Source organism: Typopeltis vanoorti, chromosome 8, assembly GCF_054136105.1.
Source record: "Typopeltis vanoorti isolate ZY-2024b chromosome 8, IOZ_Tvanoo_1.0, whole genome shotgun sequence".
In the NCBI taxonomy this organism is placed as follows: Eukaryota; Metazoa; Arthropoda; class Arachnida; order Uropygi; family Thelyphonidae; genus Typopeltis; species Typopeltis vanoorti.
In genome coordinates, this window is record NC_143556.1 from 17,979,837 (window position 1) to 17,994,448 (window position 14,612).

The 14,612-nt window shown below is 36.2% G+C and overlaps 1 long non-coding RNA gene across 1 annotated transcript in view; it reads left to right on the top strand.

Annotated features, from left to right (window-relative positions):
* The first annotated feature begins 9,565 nt into the window (after nt 1-9,565).
* Nucleotides 9,566-14,612, top strand: part of LOC150103767 (uncharacterized) — a 59,413-nt gene continuing 54,366 nt past the window's right edge. The window contains exon 1 of the long non-coding RNA XR_016548670.1: nt 9,566-9,671. This is a non-coding gene — a long non-coding RNA (uncharacterized LOC150103767). The remainder of the gene's footprint in view (nt 9,672-14,612) is intronic.

Below are 14,612 nucleotides of genomic sequence, written 5' to 3' on the forward strand. Positions count from 1 at the left end.
AATATCATATGGAGAGTAGATGTTAAGAATTTCTGCAAGGAAAGATAAAATATAGCACGTAAGGTGATCTTAAGATCCAAACAAGGAATATTTCTTCAATGAAGTGATCTTATGCAGCAAATTTCGGTCTTCCAACACCTTATCATAAAACTTCTCACACTCCATGACACAATTTTTTCTTACAAGTAACATAGCCATCAAGGATCCAAAGGCGAATGACCAAGATTTCCAAATTTGGCAATTAGCGCAAGGAATTAGTGCGATGTTGAAGAATTTATTAACAAGTAGGGATAGGGAGGTTATCTCTGTTTATAATATTATGTTTCGGCCGCATCTTGAGTACGCAGATTTCGTCATCTTGGTTTCTTGGCAATGAGACGGTAATTCAGAGGATTCAGACAGGAATGATCAAGCTGGTGACAGGTCTGCAAAATGCTCTCCATGAGGAGACAAGATGTATAGGTTGCAGAGTTTACTTGGTAGTGGAGGATGATATGTTAGAAACTTTTAAGTTACTAAAAATATTTTATAAGACTGACACAAGAAATTTTTCAATACATGAGTAGGAGAACAAGTGTCTCCCCTGGAAATTGTGTAAGTCTGGCTAATAAGAAGGTGCAATCTAGATTCTTGCTTGGAGAGCGGTGAACAATGTATCCATTCTACACAGCAGATGGATTCCCAGAGGCAGCTGTTAGTCGCCTAACAGTCATAGCTCTCCTTTGGTTAAAGCAGAGGTATGACAGGTGCCATCTGAATAATGGTTAGTGTAAATTTCCCACGATATTCCTTTGAATCATGAAGAAACCCCGTATAATAATAATAACTAGGATAGCTATTGTTGATCATTGAAATAGAATTCTCGCTTACTAAATGCCCGCCTGGTTGGTCAAGTGGTTAGCATATGCACTCTTCAGCCAAAGGCTGCCGGTTCGAATCCTGCCATGGGCATGGATGTTTGGGTTTGTCTGTGAAAATACTAGTGGTGGGGAGTAGATAGCGTTGGTATAGATGTGGTTCGCTGTAGTTGGTGGATTGAGTGGTGGAGATGGAGCGTTCTAGAGTAGGCGCCCTCCCCGGATGAGTGGTTAGACTCCCTAGAGGTGTCCAGTAATAATAATAACAAATATAAAAAAAAGCACCAAAAATTACAATGCTTACCCAATGTACCACTCAAACAAATTCGAAGATTTATAATACTGAATATAAAACGCCTATCAGCTAATGAGTGGGAGATTCGTAAATAGTATCAGAACCAAGGCCTCCTTATCCATTGGGCTAAATGGGCTATAGCCCAAGGGAAAGAACATTTTCTACTTTGAAACAAATTAAAATTATCAGTGATCATCATAATTAGGACAATCCAAATTAAATAATTTAAGTATTTTATCCATTCACAATTTTCTATCGCATTCTGACTTTCATCCACCACGTCAATCTCGCGACCTAAGACACACTTCAGATCCTCGCTTTCGTGACACTTTCCCTCTAGTATCGCTCTCAAACCAAACTCCAGCTGCTCTTGGCAAAGCATACATTCCACAGACCTTATACTGGACGAATTTCCTTTGGTTAAATTCTTCAAGCAAATACGGCGATTTGGACGCCATTGCCTTTCTTCACTTTGGGGGCATGTGCTACACTACATATCTAACGTGCCTTATTAAAATACTAAATTGACTGTATTTAAAACAAACTTTTTAAGCTAAACTAATTAAGTCCACAATATATTCTAATTCCAGCACAATTTTTAAACTAATAACGCAATTTTTTTTAAAAACTAAATAACTTATCTTTCAGAGCTCTTCAAATGCAGTACTACCATCAACGCACCCGAGAAGGGTAACCAGTGTTGTAAGAAAAGCTAAATCAGGTTATGAAAGTAAATTAGCAATGCAAGCTAAAGTGAATCCCAAACAGTTCTTTCGATATGCTGCAAGTAAAAGTAAAAATGTATACGCAGAATGATTCTAAGGAATGCTGATGATAGAGAGGTAACTGAATCAGATGAAATAGTAGAATTACTAAGCGAAGACTTTGCAAGAGTATACCATCCAGGCTGTGATATTGCAGGAATGAGAGAACGAATGGCTGATATTGAAGGAAAATGAATTTACTTCAGGAATTGAAGAGAATGAAATTGAGGTGAATAGTATATTATTACAGAGCCTTAATGTAAATACATCTGTGGGTTTGGATGGTATACCAGCTCGAGTCTTACGTGAAGTGGCAAAGGAATTGTCAGTTCCCTTGACCATATTGTTTAATTTAAGTTTCAGCTCTGGATTAGTCCCAAGGGGGTGGAAAGAGGGGAAAATAGTTCCACTGCATAAAGGAGGTTCCAAGACTGCTGTTGAAAATTACCGGCCAATCAGCATATCAGGAATTGTTGTCCAGGTTTTGGAGAAAATAGTCAAGAGGAAAATACAAGATTGGATAGATGAAAATGGGATACTGTATGGAGGACAGCATGGTTTTGTGAAGGATAGATCATGCCTAAGTAACTTGCTTACGTTTTATAATACAGTGACAGCTGAACTGGAGGATTTACAGTGATACCGCTGGACTTTGCTAAAGCCTTTGACAGGATACCACATAGAATCCTAATCAGTAAACTGCAGCAGATGGGGATGAATATATATAGGGTTGGTGACATGGATAAGAAGTGATTGAGGAAGAGATATCAGAGAGTAGTTTATTCAGAAGGGGAGTCCAAAAGAAAGCTTGTTACTAGTGGTGTTCTGCAGGATTCTGTTCTTGGACCACTGCTATTTAATTTGTCCATTAATGATATGGGAAAGGATCTGAGAGAAACTATTCATTTATTTGCTGATGATGCAAAGTTGGGTAGAACAATAGTGAATGCACATGATGTCAAAATTTTGCAGGATAATTTGGATAGATTGGCAGTCTGGGCTAATGAGAATGAATGTAAGTTTCATGTAGCAAAGTGAAAGGTTATTAAGTATAGTTTCTGGAAAAATTCCCATGTTACTCTTCTTAAACATTATTAATATAATTATGGCTTTATATATATTTTAATATATATATACTATATAATATATATACTATATATATAATACTATAATATATACTATATAATATATATAATATATATATACTTTATATATATATTATTAATAGTAACCCGGGTTTCCAATCATATTTCCCGCGTCAAAACGCAACCCCATGTTTCCCCTCCTCTCTCTCTCTCTTCACTCCCCGTCTATAAACAACCTTCAGCAAGATCTTGGAACTGAAAGGCATCATAGAACCAAAAACAAGGTATGTACAAAATTTTTTCCACCTCTTTTATTCTGCAATATTGCCTTCTATACTCACCCATAATGCCCTATATATATATATATATATATATATATATATATATATATATATATATATATATATATATATATATATATATATATATATATATATATATATATATATATATATATATAGGGCATTATTATAGATGAAAATGGGATACTGTATGGAGGACAGCATGGTTTTGTGAAGGATAAATCATGCCTAGGTATATATATATATATATATATATATATACCCCTTTTTTGAGTAATGTTAGCCAAGGTATTAAAATAAGGGACACTTCTAAACAAAAACAGGCTATAATAGCCGTAATTATATTAATAGTGAAAGGTAATGTATTTTGGGGTGAAAAAATTAGCAGCAGTATATCACATTGGTGGAACTGTACTCCAGGAGGTTGACGAAGATGGAGATTTGGCTGTGTTGGTGGATAGGGAGCTGAAGTAGGGGCACATAGCAAAAGTGGCTAAATCAGCTTGCCAGATCACTTGGTTACTGAAGATTACTTTGACCAGCAGAGATAAACAAGTTTTTGTTCCTCTTTATCGAACCTTGCGAAGACACCATCTTAAGTATTGCCCAGATCTTGTCCCCTCGGTTTCTTCTTGATGGGGAGGAAGTAGAGAGGATCCAGAGGTGAGTGACAAAGATGATAGCTGGTCTATGGAATGAACCTTACGAGAACAGGTTAAAGATCTGTGGGTTACAGAAATTGGTTGATAGGCGGAAAAGGAGTGATATGATTGAGACATTCAAATTACCGAAGGATTTTTACAAGATTAATTCAGAGGAAATTTTTCAGAAGAGGTGTGGTGATAGAACTAGGGGCCATCCATGGAAGAGTGTTGTTAGCAAAGGTGTTAGAACTAGACTTTTTACTTGGAGAGTGGTGAATGAGTGAAATAAGCTGCCAGAGTTTGTTATGGGTGCCATTACTGTAAATGAGTTCAAAGTATGATGGATACTGTGCGAATGCCGAATAGTTGTTCTTGATATGATATTTAGGGCCTCTCTCGATGAGTTAAGGACTCCTTGGAGTTGCCTGTAATAAGAACGTTGATAATAATAATAATAGAATACGATATATTAGAAAGGACAGATCATAGTAAAATTACTAGATTTGCAGAAAGTAAATGCCACAAAAAAATTAAATTATTATTATCTGGGACCTCCAGGGAGTCAACGACTCATCGAGAGAGGCTGTAAATTACCCAAACCAGCTATCATACCTTGCCTTAAATTCATTTTCACTAGTTGTGCTAATTACCGCTAAGAGCAAATTATTCCACTCACTCACTGCTCTATGGGAGAAAAACCTAGCTCTTACTCCTTTCTTGACTGAGAACAACCTTAACGTCCATGGATGCCCCTGTGTTCTCTGCCCATCTTAAATATAACGAAAAATTTCATTATTTGAAATGCTATAACACCCATTCAAAAGTTTATAGACATCTATCATATTACCCCTCCTTCTCCTGTTAACCAAAGTCTCCAATCCATATACTCGCAATCTGTGCTCATAATCTAAATCCCATAATCCGGATATAATCTTTGTAATTCTTCTTTGCACCCTTTCCACAGTGTCTTTATCCCCTTGGAACATGGGAGACCAAATCTGCACACAGTAGTCCAGGTGTGGTCTTATCAAAGCCTTATAAAGAGGCAAAATTACTTCCTTATCCTTACATGTCAAGGTTCGCTTTGCAATTTTTGCTATGTGACCTTTGAACTTTAAATTCTTATCCAACAATACACGAAGATCCCTTGCCTCTTCAGTTTCTTCTAGCATCCCGCTAATATAATATAATATGCCGCTGGAACTCTAATCACGCCAAAATGCATAACTTTACACCATGGCCCCCACAAGGGTGGGGCTGACATGGCTCTAGCCTGGGGGCCAGGAATTAGAGGGCCCGTTTTGTCGGGTGAGCCAGTTAAGTGAGACTAACAAGAGACAAAAAAACTTTATAAAATATGAATGAATATGTGCCAAGAGATATTACTAGCTTTTGCGATCATTTCCAACCCATTATCTATCTTTTCAGACTCATCGTTACTATTCTGAACTTCCCATTCTAAAGGATTTACTTTAGTTTTTGGTTTTCATTCCCATCTCGCTTTCTCCTTCAACACTGAACACAATAAATATTTCAGATTTTACAAAGGTATGCTAATGACAATGTTTTGGCACAAAATATTAGCAAATATTGACAATAAGAAGATTATTATACAAAGTAAAGGAATATCTCTTGACGTCGAGTCCGCACTTATAAGAGAATTAGTGCAAGAGATACAAGACTTACGTGACTCGTGGGAAAGTGTTGTCAAATTTGCAAAAGTAGTTGCTGAAGCAATTGGTGTACAACCTCAATTTTGCGAAAATCGATAAACTACTGTGGAACCTGAACAAGATTTCGAAATTTTTGGAATTTATCCAGTATTGGATTTCATTATGAATAATTTAAAAACAAGGTTTGAAGCAGCAGATAATATATGTGAATTATTCTCACTTATTTTAAATTCCACAACTTGGACGATGGTCAACTTATCGCAAAAGCAGCAAAACTTGTGAATATGTATGAAAAAGATCTGTCAGAAGAGTTATTGAATGAAATTCTTCACCGTAAAAGTATTCATAAAGATAGTTTTTGGCACAGAAACAAGTCAGGTGAGACTTCTGAATGCAATTTATAACAAAAACCTGCAAGGTGTATTTTCCAATATCTGCCTCGCCGTTAAACTATTTTGCACAATACCAGTGACTGTTACTTCAGTTGAGAGATCATTCAGCACACTGGCCAATTCATTGAAAATATGGGAAAGAAGCACAAGTAGCCAAGAACAACTTAATCACCTAGCAATTTTGTGCATCAAAAATGATTTGGCTAAGCGAGTTGATTTTACTGATATGATATTATTGATAAATTTGCGTCGACAAAAGCTACAAAATACACTTGGAAGTAATTATGAATATTATTATTAGTTTGTATTATGTAGATGTTGGTTTTAAATAAATATACTTTTGTGTTATCATTTAAACTAATTGATCCTAAACCCTGTAGACTGTATAGCAATGAGTTGTCCTTAACCTGAGCGACAGGTAGGGGCCCGCGAAACATCCTGATCTGGGGCCCACTTCACGATGTGGAGGCCATACTTTGCATTTACTAATATTAAACTGACAGCCATTTTCATTTGCCCAGATTTTCAGTCTATTCAAATCATTTTGTAAATGCTGAATATCAGTAGCATCCCTGATTGCCCTGCCTATCTTTGCATCATCAGCAAACAATTGAACATTTGATGATAGATAGATGTATGGATTGAACAATAATAGCCCAAGGACTGAACCCTGAGGTACACCACTGGTTACTTTAAATCTGGTTGATTCACACCCATGTGTATACCACTTTTTGATATCTGTCTGTCAACCATTCCCTGATCCAAGTTAATAGAATATATTCCAATCCCATATTCTCCAGTTTACACAACAGCCTGTCATGTGGTACCCTATCAAATGCCTTAGAAAAATCCAACATTAGCATAGTATATCCATTCCCTTTATCCAACTCGGCCGTAACATTGTTATAAAATATGAGCAAATTGCTAAAACATGACCTTCCTTTAGTCAACCCATGCTGTACCCTTCAGAGTATAGAATGCTTGTCTACCTATTTCTGCATGCGAGTTCTTATCAACTTCTCTAAAATCTTCACTACCACCAGAGATACTAATAGGTCATTAGCTAGACACATCAGTTTTTTTCACCACCCTTGTGCAATAGAACTATCATACATTCCTTCCATTCCTGTGGTATCATTCCTGAGCTAAGACTCAGGAATGATGCCACAGTATCATTCCTGAGTGCTCACTTTGCTAAGATATATCAACCAGGTGAATGTAGCATGGTGCACAGTGCTACTGCTACATTGGATGAAGAGTTAGAGGTTATGAAAATGAGGTTGAAGAGCTCTTGCATAACCTGGATAAGAATTTGCCAATAGGGACAGATGGAATACCAGCCCGTCTGCTAAAGGCAAATTCTTATCCAGATTATGCAAGAGCTCTTCAACCTCATTTTCATATTTTCATAACCTCTAACTCTTCATCCAATGTAGCAGTAGCACTGTGCACCATGCTACATTCACCTGGTTGATATATCTTAGCAAAGTGAGCACTCATTAACTGAACAATCTCCTTAGCTTCCGACACTCATTTACCATCTGCATTCAATAAAGTTATTCTTCCACGTTCATTCTTTCTTTTGCTTGCAGCATAACGATAAAATTCTTTTGGATTGATTTTAGCCTGCATGGCCAATATCTTTTCATATTCCGTTTTAGCTTTTCTCACAATACTCGTTACTTTTCTGGCCTGAGCTTTATATATTTCATAACTCCCCTCACTCTTATTCTCATGATATTTTTTCCACATCATCTTCTTCTTGTGGATATCTTGCTTAATAAGGCTGCGCATCCATTTCAATCCCAACCTATTTATTCTCCGAACACTAGGGATACATTGATACCGCCTCATTCAAGCACTTTTTCAAAGATTCCCATACATTGCTGACATTTTTTCCATTCAGTAACTGATACCATGGGACCAAAGATAGTATTCTTCTAAGTTGATCATAATATCCTGCTTTGTAGTTCAGCATGTAACCTGTTTTAATCGGAGCTTCAATACAAGTAGATACTTCCCAAGAAAGAACTGCATGATCACTGTCACCAACTGGTAGTAAAATAGCCATATTCTTGAAAGAGATCCCTTCTGACGCTATGAGCAATTCCAACACTCTTTGACTTCGAGTTCCTTTTTTCACATGTTGCTTGAGAAAGTTGTCTCACAACAATTCAATAAATTCCTGTTCTTTCTTATCATGAGATTTCTCTTCTACCTAATCAATGTTTGGAAAATTAAAATCACCCATAATGATCATTCACTTGGTACCCATAAGGCTAAATTAGCAATGCATTTCGTCGTCCCCTACAACTGAGCCGCCAAGTCTGTAGCAACACCGCACCATATATTTCATTCTGTTAACCTCGACTTCACACCAGATAGACTCAAACTCATCGCTACATGGGACATTGTTACCATCATTGTTTTCTTGTATTTCTACCCTAACTGGACTTAAGTCATCTGATATCATTAGTAGCACTCTTCTTTCTCTCCTATCATTCCTAAAAATAGTATATCGGGTACATTCGATTCCACTTACCATATCTGATTCTGATAGCCAGATTTCACTAATGCTAACAATCTAAGGCCACATCGTATTCAATAAAGCAACAAACTCAACCCCTTTGTTTGTACTGCTCCTAACAAATAACATGACAAATTACGACCTAGCCTATTCTTATAATTAGATATGCACTCTATTTGGTATTGTTCTAGAATTTTCACTTTTCCCTCCCCAGACATACTTAAAAGGTCCGAACCCAAAGCATATTTTTCCATTCGTTCGCCACATACATAACCATGTTCAAAGGCATTCATATCTTTATCACGATTGTATACCATAGCTGAAGTTTCACACACATTTTTCCTATTCCTCCCTTGATGATCTAGTTTCCCTGACTCTGTATTGGGTCTCATACCAAGAAGTAATTTCTCCAGGTTTCTGATGCCAAATGAATTCAAATGCAGGCCATCATTCTTATACAAATCTTTTCTGCCATCACACACACCCCACACATTTAAAAACTCACATCCATATCTTCTATATAGCCTGAGCGTGAAATAATTTGCTATCATCGTATTTTTGCAAGCTTTTTTCTATTGTGCGTATTTTTATAAATACAAATAAACTACCTTTATTATATTATAAATATTGTTGAATTAAATAAAACTGTGCAATGTCATTTAATTAATTATATGTATTATTTAATTATTGCCCAATCCAATGTGATTAAGGCAATATACTTTTTTCTCCTAGGGTGCTCAAACTTGTAAAAATAGCCCTGAGCAGAGCTATTAAAATGTTTCCGCAAAAAACTCACATCAGTAAATATTTCGCACTCGTGTCAAATATCCCAATCGGCTCCAAACAAATTCCTACCAAGCTTGTCTTGATTATCCGCTGATACTATTAATCACCACGCACATAGCGAGCTTTCTTCAGCAGGGGGAATAAATAAATAGCAGACGACACATATTCGACAAGCTGGGTAGATTCAAAGTGTGTTGATTTTTCCGAAATGAGTATTTAATATGCGAAATGAACGGAGAAACTACAAAGAATAATCACAAACGCTCGATGGATTCAGAGGAACCTATGGATAATAGGACCAAGAAAAATGTGCTTAAAACTACTTCCAAAAGACCTACAGTAGCCGGTAATGTGAATACCTAAAATTAAATAAAACCTAATGTGAATCTTTCAAAACCTTCCTTTTGCCTGGATTCTGCGACAAAGATTGAACATGAATGTCTCCTCTAGAAATTCCAAAATTAGCCATATAACCAATTATATCCATCCCTATTTGTTCTAATATGCATAACAGAGTTCATGTGTGTCTGTCAGATGCCTTTGCAAAATCCAGCAGAATCATCGTCTGGCCATTTCCTTTACCCAGTTCTGCTGTTAATGAGGGGGCAACATGCCTTAATGAAACCATGTTTCCCCCTCATACTGTATCATATTCTTATCCACCAATTTTTTAATTCTCTTTTTTACCAATTTTTCCAACATTTTTACCTCCATCCCTGAGATACAATTTACAATTTGCTACTGCAGTCTTAGAACCTTCCTTATGAATTATTTTACCCTCTTTCCACTCCATTATAACTCTACCAGAGCTGAGATTAAATTAAATTAAATATCCTACTCAGAGGCATTGCTAATTCCATTGCACATTCTCATGCAAGAAAATTATATATATATATATATATCCCCCCCCCCCAACACACACACCATTTCTATTTTAAGGTTAGAGTTCAGAAATCATAATTGTTAGTATTAACCAAGTGTATTGAAATCAGTATAGATAAAAAAATATTAACTCAGAATATTAATATTAAAATATAGAATACAGAAAAAAATATTAAATCAGAGGAAGTGTTCACTTGTTTGCTGATGATGCAAAGTTGGGTAGAGCAATTGTGAGTGCACAGGATGTCAAAATTTTACAGGATGATTTGGATAGTTTGGAGGACTGGGCTAGGAAAAATGGATGTCAATTTAATGTGGCAAAGTGTAAGGTTATGCACTTTGGGGTGAAAAGAATAGCAGCAGTATATCGCATTGGTGGAACCATACTCCAGGAGATTGATGAGGCCAGGGATTTGGGAGTGTTGGTGGATAGGGAATTGAAGTTTAGGGGGCACATTGCAAAAGTAACTAAAACAGCTCACCAAATCACTTGACTTCTGAAAAATCCTTTAACATGCAGAGACGAACAAGTTGTTGTTCCTCTGTATCGAGCCTTGATAAGACCCCATCTGGACTTCTGTGCCCAGCTATGGGCACCAGGGTTTCTTCGTGATGGGGAGGAAGTGGAGAGGGTCCAGAGACGAGTGACCAAGATGATAGCAGGTCTGTGGAATGAACCTTATGAGAATAGGTTGAAGATTTGTGGGTTGCAGAAATTGGACGATAGGCGAAGGAGGGGTGATATGATTGAGACATTCAAATTACTGAAGGGTTTTTATAAGATTGATCCAGAAGATATTTTTGAAAATATGACTGGTGGTGGGAGGACTAGGGGCCATGCATGGAAGCTGGGCAAGAGCGTGGTTGACAAGGGTGTTAGAGCTAGGTTCTTTACTTGGAGAGTGGTAAATGAGTGGAATAAGCTTCCAGAGTCTGTTGTGGGTGCTACGACCGTGAATGAGTTCAAGGCAAGGTATGATAGATACTGTGTGAATGTTGAATAGTTGTTCTTGACATGTTAGGGCCTCCCTCAATGAGTCTGTCGACTCCTTGGAGTTTCCCGGAACAATAATAATTATAATAATAATAACTCTACCAGGTTTCATGTTCATTCTGGGGACATGAAATCTGGCAACATCTTTTAATGTTTGTTAGCATTTTTAATTTTTTTTCATGATTCTCACCCACAGTTATGTGTATATATACTATATATATATATATATATAATAAATAATATACTATAATTATAAATAATAAATAATAATAAATTATAAATAATAATATGCTATATATATAATAAAACTTTAAAAATATATATATATATATATATATATATTTTTTTTTTAAGTTTTATTATTTTTAATTATTTATCTTATTATTATTATTTTACAAAATCTAGACACTCTGCTCTAGAGACATGGAAAATTTTCAAGCTACCAGCAGGTTGGTGGTCTTAGAGCAATGGATGTTTGTGACTGTCTTCCTAAAGACATTCAGTGCACTATCTAATATCCAACCCCACAAGAATCTCCTTACTTCTACAAGTCTGTGTCTTCCGCATCATTCCCAGTATTCGTGTTGTGTCCTCACAATTTTGGCAACGTGTCCTCTAATTTTAGATCCTTAATCACCATCACCCCAAGATCTCTTATTTCCTCCACCTCCATGGATACTCAATAGTATAATATTGAGTATCCATCTCCTTTGTCTAATGAAGCCATCACCTTATAGCAATAAGTAAGTAGATTACTAAAACATGACATCCCTTTAGCAAATCCATGCTGTCCATCAAAGATAATACCATTGTTGTCAACCCAATTCTGGATCCTGGTTCCCACAACAACTGACACACAGATAGGCCTATAATTTGATGCTTGAGTTCTGTCACCTCCCTTATGATGCAGCAAAATCTTGCCTTCCTTCCACTCCTTTGGAACTTGACCCAGTGCAAAACCCATATTAAACAAATATGTCAAGGCAGATGCCACATTCCTTCAAAATATGTGTTAACATATTATCAAGTCCCACAGCCTTATGAACTTGAAGTTTGCTCAGTTCCCCATGTACCTCTTGCTTACTAGCAGTCAGTCTCTCCTCGTCATCAACTGCTCCCAAACTCTTCATAATGTCACATTACCACTTCTCTTATGCTGCCTCCATAATGCCTTTTTTCCTCTGTATGCTTAATTTCTTCATTCATCAATTTCATACCTACCTTATTTAACCTTCTGACCCTTGGAATACATTTAAACATTGCTTCCACTAGACAGTACATTTTGTAATATTTGGCTACAAAAAATATTTTGTATTTTTTTTTTAAATACAAAATATCACAATGTTAGAACAAAAATACAATAAAGAAGATGAAAAATAGGAAAACACCAGGAAATATAAATATAAACATATAAATATAGAACTATACAAAAAATTCAGGTGAAAAATTTAATGAAAGGCTTCTGAAGTTTTTTAATATGGTTTGGATGTCTGAAAAAAACTCCTAAAAACTCTGGAAATTCTTGGAAAAAGGCACTGGTTATCCCAATGTATAAAAAAAGGAAATAAAGACGATTGCAATAGGGGAATTAGTCTGTTAAATACAGGATATAAAATATATGCAGAAATATTTAAAGAGAAACTAAACAGTATTGTAGAAGGCAAACTACTAGATGAACAAAACGGTTTCCAAAATGGGCGATCCTGCATAGATCCAATTTTTAATCTAAAATTATTAATAGAAAAGAGAAGAGAATTTCAAAAAGAAACACACGCTGCCTTTATTGATTATGAAGAAAAGTCTTTGATAAAATTAGCAGGCAAAAATTGTTTAAAATATTAACTGATTTAAGTATACCAAACCAACTTTTACAGTTCCATTCAAGAAATATATACAGGAAATAAAATAGCAGTTAAATTAGAACACATCTCAGAATGGAAAGATATATCAAGAGGAGTACAACAAGGATGTATCCTCTCACCTATGCTTTTCAATATATATATAAATAAAATTATAACAATCTGGAAACAGTATAACCCCTTTGGTATACAAATAACTCCACAAATGAAGATGGATACACTACTATTTGCAGATGATCAAATAACAGTAGTTACATCAGAGGGGTGCTTAGGGTCGAAGCTGTATAACTGAGAGGAGACCTCCACATAGCCTTTAAAGGAATACGGAGAACCAACCAGGGCTTCTGACCTAATGTCCAATCCTCACCTTCTCGTGGTGCACCCTGTTGGGTATCTACCTGGATACTGAATGAACGAGGATTGGCTGACAATTTGGGATTTAGCCAACCAAATTGTTCATATTGGCTTAAACCAATATACAAAATGATGGTACAACATGACAAAATTTCATGCCGGCTGGGGCATCGCCCGGTTAAACAAGGTCCCCGTTGTTTTCACCAGGGAACCAGGGTGAACATCGAAAAGTCAGCTACTGGAACAATCTGAAAGCACACCCCAACTCAACATCACCAGAGTTAAAGATCAGTACTATCAACATAAGAAGCCTGAATGGCAAAGAAATGGAGCTAGTTGAGGAATTAGATAAGTACCAGATCGACATAATAGGGGTAACTGAAACAAAAAAGACAAAAACTGGTGAGATCTTTCTGAGCAATAAATACAAAATGTTATACTTAGGCAATGACAATCAAGGAAAAGAAGGGGTAGTCATAGTATTCAACACAAAATATGAGGCTAATCTTCTTAAATGGCAAGCAGTCTCAAGTAGAGTGAAGTGGGCAAATATGAGAATGGGGAACTGGACAATGAGACTATTTGTGCCTATGGTCCCACAGAAGGCACTACTAAGGTAGAAGTGGAAGAATTTTTTGAGGTTCTAGAGAAAGCTACTGACACAATGAAAAAGGAAAAGTTGGTCCTTGTTGGAGATCTAAATAGCAGAGTAGGAAGTGATTGTCAGACATACAAAAATATTTTGGGAAAATTTGGAGAAAAGAGCAAAGCTAATAATAATGGCAAATACCTGTTGAATTTCTGCTCAGGACATGGACTGGTTATTACTAACACCATGCTCCAACATAAAAATGTGCACAAATTCACATGGAGAGAAGAGGCAAGGAATAAGAAAAGTCTCATTGACTATGTTATTGTTGATAGTGATGTTTTCTCCCTGGTGGAGGACACCAGAGTATACAGAGGATTTGAAATTGGAAGCAATCACCATTTAGTCTTGAGCAGGATAAAATTGAATTTCATACTGAAAAGAATGACATGTAAGAAAGCTTTAAAGCAAATAAAAGTTGAGCAGCTCTCAGATGTCAACTGTAGACTAAAATACACAAAGATTATTGAAGGAAAAATGAAACAGTTTGAGAACAAGAATCAAATCTTGGAGATTAAATGGTAAACCTTGCAGAAAACCCTGATTGAT